The following is a 16,835-nucleotide window of genomic DNA, read 5'->3' as shown; positions in this document are numbered from 1 at the left end:
GAAAGAACAAATCTACAGAGAAGAGAGCAGGCTATTGGTTGGTTACCCAGGACTGGGGATGGAAATGAGACCTGTTTAAAAACACTCAAAGAATCTTTTTGGATGGAAATGTTCTAAAACTGGAATGTCCAGCTAATTTAGACAAGATTAGCTTAAGTATTTAACCTTTTTTGATGATACAATATTTGATATAAAAGAATACATGCAGCCTATTTCCCTATCTGTAACTTACTCAGAAGCTTATATGACTTGGGTTCACAGGTAGATTCTTTATACACCTGGATGCAAAGGAACACAAGGTTCTGGCTAACATCTATTTAAGGAGGTTATTAGCATTTTAAATTGCTCAGATGAAGTGCGTTCACACTTTGGCTAATCTTCCTCTTAGACAACCAGGTCTCGTGCTTTTATTATATGTGAAGAATTCAACAGCTATGAAATTCAAAACTAACCACACATGGAAAACTACCTTAATTTTTCCTATATTTCAATATTTTATCTTCTTACCTCCTAGGGATGCTAAAATGTTCTCTTTTTAGGCATGTTCCAAAAAACTGTCAGAAATACATCTTTGAAAACGTTCATCTTTAAGTTCTGGCAAGTTGTTTGTTTGTTTGTTTTGCTGAACCTCACGGCATGCAGATTCTTAGTTCTCTAACCAGGGATGGAACCCATGCCCCGCTGCCCTTGAAGTACAGAGCCCTAACCATTGGACCACCAGGGAATTCCCTCAGGCAAGAGGTTTTGAGTCTGTCTTAGGAGGGACTGCTAATAGCTCAGAATGATGTGGGGGGGGGGGGGGGGCGGGCAGGGGCGATGCATTAGTAAGCAGGGGTTAGCCTAGTAAGTCACACGGCTGGGTGGTTAAAAGGGACTTTGATATGGCAAACTTCAGTTCAAAGTATGCTAGCCACTCACCAGCTAAGGCAACCCTAGACAAATTATTAATAGGAAGTGTTTCTAAATCATCTCACTTGTTAAATGAAGGTAACAATACTTCCCCCTCTTAAGGTTGTTGGGTAACTACCTCAGAGAACCCTTAGGACAGAATCAGCTGGTAAAAAATTCAAAAGGCGATAAGAAATCTCTTAAGAATTGTAAGCAGAGACAGACGTGAATGAACAGTGAAGAATGTATTACAGACAGCCAAAACTAAAAGTGAAGATTGGTCAGGGTGCTGTTTTAGTCATGCATTGTCTTGTGTGGTCAAACAGTGAAGGTCAAACAGTGAAGGAAGAAAAGGATTGATTCCAGAGTTACTGTGGATTTTAAATCAAAGGGGAGTTGTGGCTAACAGGGGAAGAAGAGAAGGAAGACTCAGAGTGACACCTGGGTTCTGATATGGATGGTAATACCACCGCACATTTAATGTGAGAGTAGGGGAAAAAGGACTTGAAGGACACTGCTGGGGAGGACAAAATAAGCCACTTAGCTTTGAAGAGTTAACACAGGTGTGGAAGAAACATTCATGGAGAGTTCGGTGAACAAGAGTCTTAAGTGCAAACAAAAAATCTGTATTTAAGATACTAATGTCAGAACCATTAATATAAGAAGATGTTAACTGATGATATGGGACTGGAGATTATCCAAGAAGTATAAAGTGAGAAGAGTGTTAATGTTAAGGTCATAATCCTACGAAATTCCAATACTTAAAGGCTGTAATGAGGAAACAGCAAGGATAGAGATCAGAAACAGAAGGAGGCCCAGGCACATCACTAAACATAGGGGAGGAGTCTCAAGAAGTAAAGAGTAGTCAATATACTAAGTTCTGCTAAGAAATCACGTACTTTCAAAAAACCTGGGGGTAGGGGAAGTAACCAAGATGCTTATTTGTGGAGGAAGAAAATGGGTATAAGGATAGAAAGATCTGTTCGCTTCTACAAAAACAGTACTAACCATAATGTTTTGAGTTCATTTTTTTCCTAATGATATACAAACACAGAAAATCAGATTCAGCCAAAGAGGTTAATATACATTATTAGTTAATAAATAAGCATTTTCAAGTTACAAAAACAAAAACCTCCTAAAACATTTACCTACTTTATGAAGAAGCCATAAAGGGAAAACATTGCAAAACTGTAAAGTCCCCTTTTACACAGAACAAAGAGACATTGTAACTAAGCCACAGTTTCAAGGCTCTTTCACATTTTACCAACTTTCTGTCCGTTAACCTTTTCCTCTGTCATTAAGAAAAAGAAATCAATGCATTCTCCTTGAATGAAGACTAACAATAGACACTGAATGCATTTAACATCCTTCCTCTAGATCACTTTTTTCCTTCACTCTAAAAGAATAAAATAGAATTATTGATACTGTTATCTTGTCTCAATATTAGGTCATTTAGAGATTCTTCTCCCTCTAGAAAATTGGCCTCTACCCTAATGTAGAAACTAATGTACTAAAAGGATACTCCTTAGTTCAAACTGTCCACCAAAAATCAGTAGTAGAGGTACAGAAGAGAAACAATGGAAGATTATCTGTTCTCAAAAGCACTGCAGGCAGATTCTCCACTGTCTGAGCCACCAGGGAAGCCCAAAATTCTGATTTTACCAGAGTACTGGAGAGGAGGTAATCTTTATCTTGCCTACTCACTAAAATATAATCTATAGCCAAATGTGAAATGACTTTCACTAAAACTGTTATATTTACTATTACCTTCATCTCTATCTGGCAGCAATAATATGAATCAGTTAAGAAAAAAATTAAATACATTTTCTTAAATTCAGAACAAGGGAAATATGATACAAATGTTTAAGCACCAACATAAATTTTAAATATTTATGTGAAACAATTGTCATGAATCAAGTATTTAGATTATCTGTATAAAAGCCTGACACACCTCGCAAATTTAAATGCAGAGAAAATGTATTTCACAACAACTGCTTCATTAATTAAAAGTCATCAGTTTTTTTTTCTCTTCCATTTCAAATGTTAAGAAAACCAAAATACCTGGGGAAAAAAATCACTCCTAAGCCACAACAAACAAAACATACATGAAAAAAAACTTCCCCCAGAAATACACAAAAAGCCAGAGATTTAAATTTATCAGCAAAAATTTACAGAAAGTAAATTATTTAAACTGAAAAATGAGCTGGACTATTTAATTCAAGATTATACATACATGCTTAACTACTGGCTCCACCGGTGAGTTAGAACTTAACCCATGACTTATCACTGACTCCTATTTATAAATTAGATTTTTAAAATGTCTTATAGAATTTTGCTTTAAAACAACTTTTTAAGTTTATTCTGGAACATTAGTTAACAAGTTCACATCCTGACAATCCTAGCCTATTCTATTTAACAGACTAGCTGCCAAACATATACACAATGCGGTAGTTATTGCCAAAGAATGCTCTTAAGACAATTGGGAAGAACACAGGACTAGTAACACATTATGTGTATATAAGGTCATCTTACCTTCAATGAAAACCTAAGAAATACTAGAAAGGTGCTAATATTTTAAAACCTAGATTTATAACACATATCTATGTTTCTATATTGTACTTAAAATATCAGAAATGCACAAAGTGACAAAGGCTATTCACATCTGTTCAGAGTAAAGTATTACAGCTCCCTCTCTAAAAATGTTTCTGATGTTCTTTCTTAGAAGAAAATCCTCTGATACGTGCTACCAGAAGAAATATGTACTAAGGAAAACTTGTGTGAATAACAATTCCAATGCAAAACATTAAGCCCTGTACTTAACTGATAGCAACACATACAATACAACCAACAAAGATATAATTGCTCACTTAAGTAGGTAAAATGCTCCCAATTTCCTTCAGCTGATTTTAATGTCCAGAAAATGGATTCAGAGTCATCTACATCTTGGAAAATGGAATTTAAAATAGCCTATTAGTTTAGGCAAAAACTAATCAACAAGTCAGACACCTTCAGAGGCACACTTTAATGAGAACACTTAGGGGCTACCCATTAGAAAAATTCTGAAGCACATTTTTCTGGTGGCAATATAAACTGGAATAACCTTTTTGAAAAGCAATTTGGCTACTGAAGTACTTATAGCCTTTGATCTAGGTAAGCCCACTCCAGGGGATTTTCCCAAAAGAAATAAAGAGGAAAATATCTTAAAATTTACACAAAGAGGTTTGTTCAGCAATACCATTTAAAATGGTGAAAAATTAGGAACAATCTAAATGTAAAACAGGCAAAAGACTAGGTAGATCAAGGTCCCATTAACCTAAGAGAAGTCTATAGCAAATGAAAACAATTTTAATAATAGATGATAGTTTGATAAAAAATTAAAAACTGTCTTTATTCACAATTATGGGAAAAATATAAGAATATGGTAAGGTACAGAATAGAATAGGGAAAGAAATAAGACTACCTCACAATGATCTTGTGGATATTTGGGTGATTTTTCTTGATTTTATTACTATTATAGTATTGCTTATGCAATAGATGGAGCAGAAAGCATTAATTTAAAACATTTTGCGTGATCTGAAAGCAGCAGCATAGTAAATACAAGTATACTGACTGAAATAAATGCTTAGGTGGCATTTGGGCCAATTATTCAAACTATTCTACACCTTAATTTCTATGAGATCAAAGAGCAACAATATAAAAACAAGAGCCTCTAAAGGAAACTTCTGGTACTGAAACATAGTACAATTATTTCTTAAGTAAGAAATGTCAATAGATTTATAGACACTCTTTAAGTTTTGGCAGCCTATCTATACCTCTTAAAAATATAAATTCATTCATTTCCTGTTTCAAAATGGTGTTAATTGCTTATGTCTACCTTGAAAGAAATGAAGTTTGGAAGAAGGACAAAGTTTTACCTTGTTCTATATAAAATGAATCTATGACCTTTTAAAAAAGCAAAACTAAAATTATGAGCATAGTAAAAAGCACCAACACATTGGTAGATTTAAAATACTCTGAAGTTTTAAAAGGGGGGATGTATGCTGGGGGGTAAAAAAAAAAATTAAGCATTTCAATTCTTTAAAAAGGACACATCTAAACCTACCACATATATCTGTCTTCTGGCAACTTCACATCTTAAGTTTAAGGAAAATGACATAAACAGACCTCCTCCTCAAGATGTCATTTATAAAAACTGACAAATGACTCTTCAAACATCCAATCCGAGAAAAAAGACTGTTACTGGAGAAGATTTTTATGCAAGTATTTTTTCATGACACTTAAATTCTGAACTAAAAATAATGATAAAAGAAAGTCAAGTTTGATTCTCTGAACACCTATTTCCTGTCCAAACAGCCCTTTTGTTCTGCTTCCCTGCTTAATTTTAATGTTCAGTTTGCATCAGAAAATAGCAACAATGACAAAAGCTAGCATACACAGAAGCACAAAGGAGCAAAAGTGTAAAATAAAGGATCATTAAAAGATTAGAACAAAAATCCTACCAACAAAACCTCCACAATTTTCTGTTTGCTTCACCTCAGATTAACTTCACTTGAAGCTGTACTCCAAAGCAACCAAACCTCAATACCAAGCTCCACCTTCTCCAATTCTAGTGGCTGAAGAGTAAAATCTCCTCCCTGTTAGTGAAACTGATAATTGTGATTGGATACGGCTAATATCCATTATTTTAAAGAACTTTTCCTTGCTAGCAGGTTAGGTTAAACATACTAAAACCCCCTGGATAAGCTGGTTTCTTAAAGAAACAGTAGGTAATGTTTCAGTTTTCCCATCATATACTATTTGCTTCCTCTTTTGTCTAGGTAAAAAATAAATAAACCAAGTAACAGCAATGAAAATCTCACAGAAGAAGTGTTAATTTGCAGTTCAATGACCAAGTGTTTAAAATACAATGCTTTTAAACGAAATTATTTGATTTTTTTTTTTTTACAGAGCTTGAGGGTGAAGTTATGCTTTATAAAGACAAGATTCCTTTTTCAATACAGTTCACATTTGGTATGAAAATTCTAAAACAGCAACAGAAATCCACTGCAAAAATTTTGCTAATGAGAACAAAATAGTATTTTCTCTAAGACTTAAAACATAAATCTACATCTTAAATGAAAATACACAGCACTAAAATATTGAATGCAAAAATTTCTAAGTTATTAAATAAATATCACAATAGAGTAAAATTTTCAGTGACATCAGACTGATATTTCTACTTAAAACTGAAGAAAAATCAGGTAAATATTATTTCTATGTCACCACACTTACAGGTCTGATGTCATGTTTTGCAAGGTTCATGCTTATCCATCGCAAAAACAAAAGGAGACGACAAGTTGTTCTAACGAACATGTTCAAGTATAAACTTCAGGATGGTTCAAGTCATTTTCTTTTTTAGTTTTTTTAAAAGAAAAGTGGACACTATTTTGCATCCTACTGAGATATTACTCTAAGGTGGCATAGTAACCCTAAGGGAGAGCTGAAGGGTATCCTCCTCTTAAAATATAAGTTACGTTAAATGTTATTTTTACTACAGAGATTCTGACTTCTGAACAAAGATCTTTGGTCACTTTGTACATTACAAAATTTGTTGTATTTTTAAATTTGCTGTATGCTTAAATTAGAACCGTTTATGTTTTTAGGAGTTTGAACGTTAACTATTACTCTGGTATTCATCATTATCTGATTGAATGACAAACAGTATTCACCTCTACCAAAAATTGACTGACATAAAAACAAATTCAAAATTAAAACAAATCAGAGTAGCTCCTTCTTAAATATACTTTCAGTTACTTTATGTAAGAATTTTTCATTTAAATTTCATTTTCTAAGTTAAAAATCTTGCAAGCATTTTTCCTGAAAGAAAATTCATACATTAGAACAACACAAAGCCAACAAACTTATTTTGAATACAAAGGGAAGTCTTTGTAAGAAACTGAAAATGCACATAATTGCAACTCGACATGAATATGGAGTAATACCCCATAGAAGCCCAAACAGCTGCATAATCTATTATGCCTTTTAAGTGGACAAATTGAAAGAGCCAATTCACAGAGGTCCAGTCCCAAGATCCTTTGCAAGGATTCACAGCTTTCAATGCCCAGTACTTCACGAGTCAAGTTCAGGTTTTCTTCCCTCTGTGTGGACACATGCAAAAAGACCCTGGGAGGAGAAGAGGTACATGAGCAGACAATAGAAAAAATACACAATTTGAGTTACAGCATCAAACCTGAGTTACACCATAAAACAAGTTTTAGATGGCCAAAATTTTATAGGGTTATAGAAAAAGAGATAGCAAACATTTTACTTTTAAAATTTGGCAAACATAAAATTAGTATTCAGCTATGGGAACCAAATGAACCTTTGTTCTAACATCAACTTTTCACATCAAAGTTAACTATTTGTGTACAAAAAAGACATAGAACATACACTAATCTAACACCAAAATCCTCTCCAATTATAACCAGAAGAAAATATAAACTGAACTATTCCAGATGGTTCAAAGACCTCCAGGACCTATTTAAAAGAACTGCAAGTTGATAAATATCATTTTAGGTGGCTTACAGATTAAAAGTAAGAGTATTTTATTCCTCTTCTAAATCCGCAATAGAAGAAAGCAACAGAAAAAAATAAAAAGAGAGTGATACCACAACTGAGGTTATCTGAAAATAACACTGCTTCCTGGGAACAGGGAGGAGGCAAAAGGGTCAAGGCTCCCTCAAGGCTCCCTGATTGCATGTGAGGACACCACTTTTCCAACATCAAGTATTCAAAAGGCGTACTCTTTGTGAGAGTTAAGAGGTTTTCACAAACCTATCAACTGAAAACAGTTTAGAAGAGACCAAGCCACTAAACAACTTGGTCTCATTTCACTTATTATTAAAAAGACCCTATATAAAAAGGCAATACCATCTTGCCACAAAAAATAAAATAAAAAGGCAATACCTAGACTATTAGAAATAACTTTTGGTACGTTCAGAGCAGGGGGAAACTTCCACGGAATTTTTAAGGACTGAGAATGGCTCAAAATGTTCTTCCTACAACAGAATTTATTCCTTGGCAGTAATATCCCTGAGTGTTACAGGTTGTTAAGGCAATAGCTGGTGAAAGGTGGTTGGTGACAATAGCAAAACATGACTAGGGTCACTAAGGATAAAGTCTGAAAACCATCCACTGATGGAAGAAAAAAATATTTAAGAAATATTTCCCTGAAAAATACACAGTGTCTACAAGAGTGAGGTATGTATTTGAGTTTGCAACTCCTGATGACTATCTTCTCATTAAGAGAAAAAAATACAAAGTGAGTATGGGGGAGAAGGAGGGGGGCAGTGAGGGTCCATTCAGGAGAATACCAAGCACAAAGGAAACATTTAGGAAGTAAACAGGTAAAAAAGCATAAACCAAGCTTAAAAAGAGGTATCTTTCTGTAAGACAGTAAATTGTTCTAAGTCTAAAGAAACAGACAAGGTCACCAATAAATGTAAATTAAAAAGGAACAGGGATCATAATGTGGAGACCAAAGTATAAGTAAAAGAAAAGCATTCATAGTCCTCAATTATTTAGATTTAATAGTCATGAATTTTCATGTGCCAAACAACACACAATCGATCATCTAAGTAAACTGCTACACAAAGAAATGACAGAAAACAGGTTGGCAGACTTTAAATTCCCTCTCTGGTTAGCGGCCTAAGCCAGAAAAACATAATCAAAAGATGAATGATGCACAGCAATTATTTAATAAGGACAGTTCTATATACAGCTATCAAAAGAAAAGCTTCTTTTCTCAACAGTCATAGGGAAAAAATTTTAAATTATAGTCCAGAAGAAAACCAACAATTTTAAAAAGCAAACGTTGAATAGGTAGTGTTTTCTACCTATTGAAAAGCTTATTCATTCATCAAACATTTTGAACACCTACTATATATATGCTGGGCACCACTGGCTGCTGTGAAAGCCACAGCGAATTGTCCCTCCATTGTAGAAACTTACTGTCCAGAGTCACACCAGTGCTGACCACCTAGAAAATAATGCGAGTCACATGCAATCTTCCACTTTCTGGTAGCCACATTAAAACACTACAATAAAATTAAATTAACTGTCATAAATATTTTAACAGGAAATATGTAAAGTAGCATTACTTCAATATGTAATCAATATCTTAAAAACTGAGCTCTTTTCCCTTTTTTGTGCTAGAAATCAAGCTTATATTTCATACTTGTAGCACATCTCAATTCAGACTTCCCATATTTCAATAGCCAGATGTGGCTACTTAAACTTAAATACTGTAGCTTTTAGCCACATGATTATTCAGAAATTAAAATAAATTTTCACTACTGCACAAGACTCTATCTCCGCTGTTCACTGTAACGGCCACTAGTCGCACATGGATACTGAGCACCTGAAATGTGACAAGTAAAACTGAGGACATTAATTTTTTACATTATTTAAATTTAGTTAATTTAAACAGCCACAAGTGGCTAGTAACTTACAAGACTGAAAAGTACAGCTCTAGGAGAAAAAGACTGCTGAAACAAATCACATGCATTTAATGAACTGCAGTTGTTACAAGTATTTACAAAAGAAATGTCCAATGCGAAATGGGAAATGAGTAAATATACCCAACAGAGAACTTAACCTGTTTTGCCAGCATTAAGGGTTAATTCATCAAAGGAAATCACAATTTAGCAAACGAGGACAGCCTATGCAAAGATCCTGAGTGGGAGGAAAGCGAAAACACAGTAGAAATAACAAAGGAAAGTACCAAGGAGAAAAATAATCCAAGTTATTTGTAAGTGACCAATTTGGATCACAGACTATAAACACGATAGGAAGGTGGTGAAGCAGAAGCAGCCTGAGCACTTGGAAATAAGTCTTGCAATAAAGTGTGCCCCACTCTCTTCACTCAGTAAACTCCAACCATTCCAATCTCCGGTCACCTCCTAAATTGAACCAGGTTCTTTTCATCCACTTTACTTGGGAAACTTGCCCCAGTACTTTTCTGATCTTAGAAGTCAGAATCACAGTTCCAAAATTTCTATTCCGGACAGGGTTTGAGGCAGTAATCCAACTGGAGGATATGGCGTGGAGGGGGTGGGACAGGGCCTTGAACCTGTTTGCAAGACAATTTTTACAAAAAATGTTTACAGAACCAATTCAATGGGTCCCTTTTTTTTTTTAAATGTTGTGACAGACTGGGGAAGTTAAGAAAACTTCCCCATCACTAACTTTAAACATTACATTCTCAGAACAAACATCCCAACTAGCACCTTCCAATCTCTATCAGCACACCCTACTTCTCTCCTTCCCAGCAGTTGTCAAAACCTGAAAACTCTATGCAGTGGTCTGTTAACAGCCTAGCTTTTCCAACGGACAGTAAAATCCATGACAGCAAAGATCCTGTATCATTCATCTGTCTCCTCAACACTTAGCACAATGCCCAAGTAGCATAGAGGAACAGCTGAAGGAAACCACAACTGCAGGGATTTTAATAAAGATATTACAAGTTAAATTTAAAAGAAAAAATACCTAAACTAGGCTCAAAGGAAAACTTAATGGCATTACATTTTTTTCATTATACAACATAAAACATTAAGTGTGGAAATAACAGTATTTTTTTTTCCATTTATTTTTATTAGTTGGAGGCTAATTACTTTACAATATTGTAGTGGTTTTTGTCATACATTGACATGAATCAGCCATGGATTTACATGTATTCCACATCCTGATCCCCCCTCCCACCTCCCTCTCTACCCGCTCCCTCTGGGTCTTTTCAGTGTACCAGGCCCGAGCACTTGTCTCATGCATCCAACCTGGGCTGGTGATCTGTTTCACCCTCGGTAATATACATGTTTCGATGTTGTTCTCTCGAAACATCCCACCCTCGCCTTCTCCCACAGAGTCCAAAAGTCTATTCTGTACATCTGTGTCTCTTTTTCTGTTTTGCATATAGGGTTATCATTACCAACTTTCTAAATTCCATATATATGTGTTAGTATACTGTAATGCTCTTTATCTTTCTGGCTTACTTCACTCTGTATAATGGGCTCCAGTTTCATTCATCTCATTAGAACTGATTCAAATGAATTCTTTTTAATGGCTGAATAATATTCCATGGTGTATATGTACCACAGCTTCCTTATCCATTCGTCTGCTGATGGGCATCTAGGTTGCTTCCATGTCCTGGCTATTATAAACAGTGCTGTGATGAATACTGGGGTGCACGTGTCTCTTTCAGATCTGGTTTCCTCGGTGTGTATGCCCAGAAGTGGGGTTGCTGGGTCATATGGCAGTTCTATTTCCAGTTTTTTTAAGAAATCTCCACACTGTTCTCCATAGCGGCTGTACTAGTTTGCATTCCCACCAACAGTGTAAGAGGGTTCCCTTTCAGTATTTTCTAAATTAAAAAAATTCAAGACCAAAAACAACCCGAAGACCCTAAGGAATCAACTGAAAACTTGAGGACTAACAAAGCAACAACTAAAAATTGTAGGGGGAGTGGGGCAAAGAGGATGGTAAGACTTAACAATAACCAAAGGAAAACACATTATTACTCCCAGTTACTAAAACAGTGTGCACTGACTGGTACTGAATAAAAGCTAAAAAGAACCAAACATAAATATATTTAGTATTATGACAATGGCAGCTTTATTTAAAGGCTAAAGAAAAAGTTTTCTTTTATGGGGCTAAAATAACTGATTAACTACTAAGGAAAACTAAGGACAATTCTTTCACTTCACATATTAAGTCAAAATAAATTCTGGATGAACAGAAGAGAGAGATGTGAAAAATGAAACCACAAAGAACTAGAAGAAAACAGTTATCTGGGTAGAAGAGTTCATTAAATATGAAAAGTAGAAGCTGTAAAAACAATGTTATTAACCTAAACTTCTTAAAAGACAAAACTTTTAATTATTAAAAAAGTAAATAAATAGGTAAACAAAAGGCTAATGAAGAGCAAGGGAAAATGTTAGTAGGATGAGTCAAAGGGTGGCTATCCTAAATATAAACACCACTCCAATGAGCCAAAGACAAACCAGAAGATGTCCAGAACCTATACCTCTATTCATTATCATAACTCATTAATCTAAGAAATAAATTACAAATCTTACAAAAAGAAAAAGAAGGGAAAAAATATTACTTCTGGAAAGATATGGAGGAAAGGTGTACTCTCTCATATTTTTCATTGAACTTCATACAGATTTGGTCAACTTATACTACAATGTTAGTCGAACTTTTAAGATAAGATTTGTCAGTATTCATGAGAAAAAAAAAAAGTTCATATACTTTAAGCAATTTTAAGACAGGCTGAACCCTAAAGAAATAAGAAGTACATAGGAAGATGTAGCTCTTAAGATGTTCTTCACCAAATTAACAGTACTTTCATAAGACAAAATGGCATGTACCTTTTAAAAATCTTATTTTCAATATATGGGGACCTAACAGTAAAGCTGTTTTTTTTCCAGTAGTCACATGGATGTGAGAGTTGGGACTATAAAGAAAGCTGAGTACCGAAGAATTGATGCTGTTGAACTGTGGTGTTGGAGAAGACTCTTGAGAGTCCCTTGGACTGCAAGGAGATCCAACCAGTCCATCCTAAAGGAAATCAGTCCTGAATATTCATTGGAAGGACGGATGTTGAAGATGAAATTCCAATACTTTGGCCACCTGATGTGAAGAACTGACTCACTGGAAAAGACGCTGATGCTGGGAAAGATTGAGGGCAGGAAAAGGGGACGACAGAGAATGAGATGATTGGATGGCATCACCAACTCAATGGACATGAGTCTGAGTAAACTCCGGGAGTTGGTGATGGACAGCGAGGCCTGGCATGCTGCAGTTCATGGGGTCGCAAAGAGTCAGACACGACTGAGCGACTGAACAGTAAAGCTGAGGAAATCCTTGCCCACAAGCAGTTTACTTCAAGCAGGGGATACAGACAATAACCAGATAAATCACTTCAGATGTTAGGTTCTCAAAGGACACAAAGAAGGTAACAGCCAGCTGACAGGGAAAGTGGTCTGAGACGGCGTCTCACAAGGAGTGACATTTTGAGCAAAATACAACTGGGTGTTCAGGCAGAAGGAACAACAATTTTAAGAGAACTAAGCCTGGCATACAGCACTGCTGTGGGTGCACAAGTCAGGGTGAGCAGCACAAGATAAGCCTGTGAGGCTGATGGGCAAGACAGTCTAGATCAACCACAAACAAGGCCTGCCCAAGAGGTACCTTAAGAAGAAAACACACAACCAATGGTGAAGATGGTCTGAAAAAAGGTAAGTAAAAAAAAAAAAAAAGGTAAGTAAAATATATCCCTTTAGAAATTTCTTACACTGACTACTTGCTGAATCACAGTACTTTGGGTTAAAAAATATTTCACCTGTTTCTCTTTGTAAATGTGGCTATTAGAAAATGTTTAACTACTTATGTGGTTCCCATTTGTAGCTCCTATTATATTTTCATTGGACACTGTAGGTCAAGAGTATAAAAAAATCTGAATTTGTTTTGAGTCTGAGAATAAGATCATCTACTTTACACATTGCAACGATTGTTCTGCCCAGGAAAGGGAGAGAATCTTGAAGCAAGATACCAGTGAGGTGACTACCACCACCATACCATGTACAACAAAGGTGTTGAGACGGATCATATTTGGTTTAAGTTTTGAACACAGAAGCAGCCTGGTACTTCTTAGAATTCAACGTTTAATTGTTTAGGATAAGAAAAACAGAAACAGAGAGACTGGTGGGATACCTGCCAAAATATTAATAATTACTCATTCTTTGTAACTTTTCTGACGGTTTGGGGGGGTGGGGGGAAGCTGCCCTCATAATCAAATATAAAACTGAGGTTTGTTTTTGTTTTTTTTAAGCAAGATAAAATAGTCCTATCAAAACAAAGCACCCTGACATTTGTCTGCAGGCTGCATGCACTGTTCTTAAAAAAAAAACACTTCTCACGCCTATAAATAAAAAAGTTTATTCAAAGATATACATAAACTCATATTACTTATACACACACCATTTTCAGGAAGTTAATACTGCTCCATAATTTATCTTTGTGTTGCTGTTCACAGGATAAATTCCAAATCTGAGGCACGGGGGTGGGGGGTGGGGGGGGCAATAAAAAGTACTTAAATGTGTTGCTAACATATCCTGATCAATACTCACCACACTCCTTTCTCAAAAGTGTTCCAAAGGACACACTCAATGTAATTCCAGAGAATAACACCTTGGCCCTAATCATTTTCCTTAAAAGCTCTGCCATTTGATAGGTGCTTCACTTAACTCAAGTCTGCATAACTGTTAGGATAAACTCAGGACAGGTTTCTTTTACACATGTGTACTACGGCACAAGAGAAGTTTTAAGAAACTCGCCAGAGATAAAAAAGTGGGAAAGGGAACCCCAGAAAAGTGATTTATCTTATACCCAATTAAGTGTTTTTTCTACTATATTTACATTTTTGCAGTGAAAAAGTTGACAGCAAATAGTGCCAGACTTCTTACCATGGGATTTCCAAGGACAAGATTCATTCAGATTGACAGGAATCCTGGTTTCTCATGCAGATGGTTCAAAAACTATGAACCAATTACTATGGATATGAATTTGCCATTAAAACATAAAAGAGAATCCTAAAGTTTTTCATTTATTTCTAGTACTTCAATCTATTTTACTCCTGAGTACCTAGAATGTCCCAATGAAATCTGCATTCACTCTAAAGCAACTCTTGCATTTGTGTGCCAGGATCCAGGAAATGAGAAATGTTCATGGGACACAGCTGGTGACAGCAAAACAGAATCAAAGACATCAGCTAAAGGCCCATGAGTCGTGGAAGATTGACACAATATTAATCTTTATATTAACAGAGCAATGAAACGAGTGAACTACAGCTACATATTCTTTTTATAAAAAAGCTCAAAAGAAAGACAAACTAAACACACAGTTTGAGCACACAGACGTTGTTATGAAACTTAAAAAAAAAAAAAAAAAAAGCAAGGGAATGGTAAACAAAATAACACTAGACTGAAATGATTACCTCGGTAAGGACAGGCAGAGGTATAAGACAGATAAGAAACTCATAAACATATGCAAGTTTTGGTAATATTCCAACTTTTGGTTTGGAGATGGAAAGCATGGATTTTTATTACATTTTTATCTCTTTATACTCTATTGTGTACAGCATACTTTAATACTGTGTTGTGTGTGTTCATACCTTTGTGGCATTAAATATACTTTGTATACTTTGCTTAAAAAACTGTAATTAACATACAATAAACTGCATATACTTAAAAGTGTAAAATGTGATGTTTTGACACAGGAAATTATCACAATTGAGATAATAAGCCAACAACCCCGAAATTCTCCTCCTGTACACCTTTGCAATCAATGTTTCCCTTAAATACATTTTAAAATGCATAAGAAATAAAAGTTTAAAAGGTAACCTGTTTGGGAAATATAAATGTGCATATTCTGCAGAAAGAAAACATTTTCCCTTGAAGCCCTGGACTAAGGGTAACTCGGCAAAATGTCCTAAAATTGGTAACATAAATATTACGTAACTAACCTTAAAAGTCTATGGGCTTTTACATTAAAAAAACAAATTTCGAATTTGATTTGATAGAGGACTTTAAACCTCTTGCTCGAAGCATTAGATCATTAATAACGAACCAGTTTTTTAACCACCAAACAACTTATACATGGTCTGCGTGTAACTTCTTCACACTGCTGAGCAACTAATCTGAGTGTGAAGATAAATCATCGCAGCGTCTTAATCGTGTGGTTGGTTGGTTTGGCACAAAGTTTCGACATAAAAGTTAAAATCATCTCAAACGCATTATTCTTCTGTTCTTGTTTACGTAGTTAGACGGCAACGTGAAAATACTACTCCAGAGGAAAACTGAGAAATTCTGAGTCCACCCAACAAACGCAGAGGAAAGAGAGACCCCCCCGCACACAACCCCTTTTCCTTGTCTGACTTGCTAGACTTTCCCCCTGGCCGGTTGCTGGAAACACGGCAGGTGAAAAACCCTTCCAAGAGGGCTCGGGCTGGGAGGCGTGAGGCGAGGAACTTGACCCGGGCCGGTGACAGGGACGCGCCAGAGGGCGCCCGGGGTCCCTCCGGCCCCCGCCCGCCAACTGTTCGGAATCGGAGGACAGCAGCGGCTCCCCACCCCCCGAGGTCCGGGGGTAGTGGGGGGGTCTCACCTCCGCGCGCCGCCCTCGCCCCCAGCGGGAAGCCCGGGACCTCGAGGGCCCGCCGCGCGTCCGGGGGAGTCCGCCGCACCTCTGCCCCTGCCCCCGGGGCCAGGAAGCCCCTCACCCCTCAGCAAAAGCCCGGCCCCGGCCCGCGGGCCGGCGGCCGACCCACCACCTGCTGCGCCCGCCGGCCGCCCTCCGCTTCCTGCTCCCCTGGGCCGGGAGGGGCCGGGGGCGGGCCTGGCGTCGCCTTAGCCGGTGGGGGAAGGGAGCGGGAGGGGGAAGGGAAGCGCCGGTCGCCCGGGCCCCACGGGCCCCGCTCCTCACCTGGCGGCGGCTCCTTCCGCCTGACGCGCTGCCTGCCGCCGCCGGTCGCCGCCGGTGAATGGGGACAGGTGAGGCCGCCAAACCCCTGATCGCTCCGGCCCCGCCGCCGCCGGCCCCTCCGTCCGCTGTTTATTAAACTTTTCTGTTTGGTTGTTCGGCCTGTGACGCGACTACGGGGCAGAGCTCCGCGATTGGCCGGCGCCCGGCGCTGACGCGGCAACCCCCGCCCGCAGCCTAATTATTACCGGCCGGGGCGGAGCCGCAGGCCGGACCCGGCGGAGAGGGGCGGAGTCAGGGCTCGGAGCAAGCGGCGATTGGCTGGAGCGTAAGAGGGGGCGGGGCGAAGCGAGGGGGAGACGCTCCTCCGGCCTCTCCGCCTCCACTGTCCTTCCTCCGCCTGGGCTTCCTCCCAGCAGCAGCGGGGGCGATAA

At 37.6% G+C, this 16,835-nt stretch overlaps 1 protein-coding gene across 5 annotated transcripts in view; it reads right to left on the bottom strand.

Moving 5' to 3' along the window:
• The window catches only part of ZFAND6 (zinc finger AN1-type containing 6), a 52,467-nt gene extending 35,869 nt beyond the window's left edge, over positions 1 to 16,598 (bottom strand). For 2 of the 5 annotated variants that reach the window (XM_043921676.1, XM_043921677.1), the window contains exon 1: positions 5,388 to 5,474. The gene's annotated coding sequence lies outside the window, so the exon portion shown is untranslated. Of the gene's footprint in view, positions 1 to 5,387; positions 5,475 to 16,086; positions 16,249 to 16,404 lie in introns of those variants that run through there. The other 3 variants (XM_043921675.1, XM_043921674.1, XM_043921678.1) reach the window with 3 other exon arrangements.
• Between the last annotated feature and the right edge of the window lie 237 nt (positions 16,599 to 16,835).

The sequence above is a fragment of the Cervus elaphus genome, chromosome 13, assembly GCF_910594005.1.
Source record: "Cervus elaphus chromosome 13, mCerEla1.1, whole genome shotgun sequence".
Lineage (NCBI taxonomy): Eukaryota > Metazoa > Chordata > Mammalia > Artiodactyla > Cervidae > Cervus > Cervus elaphus.
The sequence above is the reverse complement of the archived record's forward strand: the minus strand, read 5'-3'. Positions and strand labels throughout refer to the sequence as shown.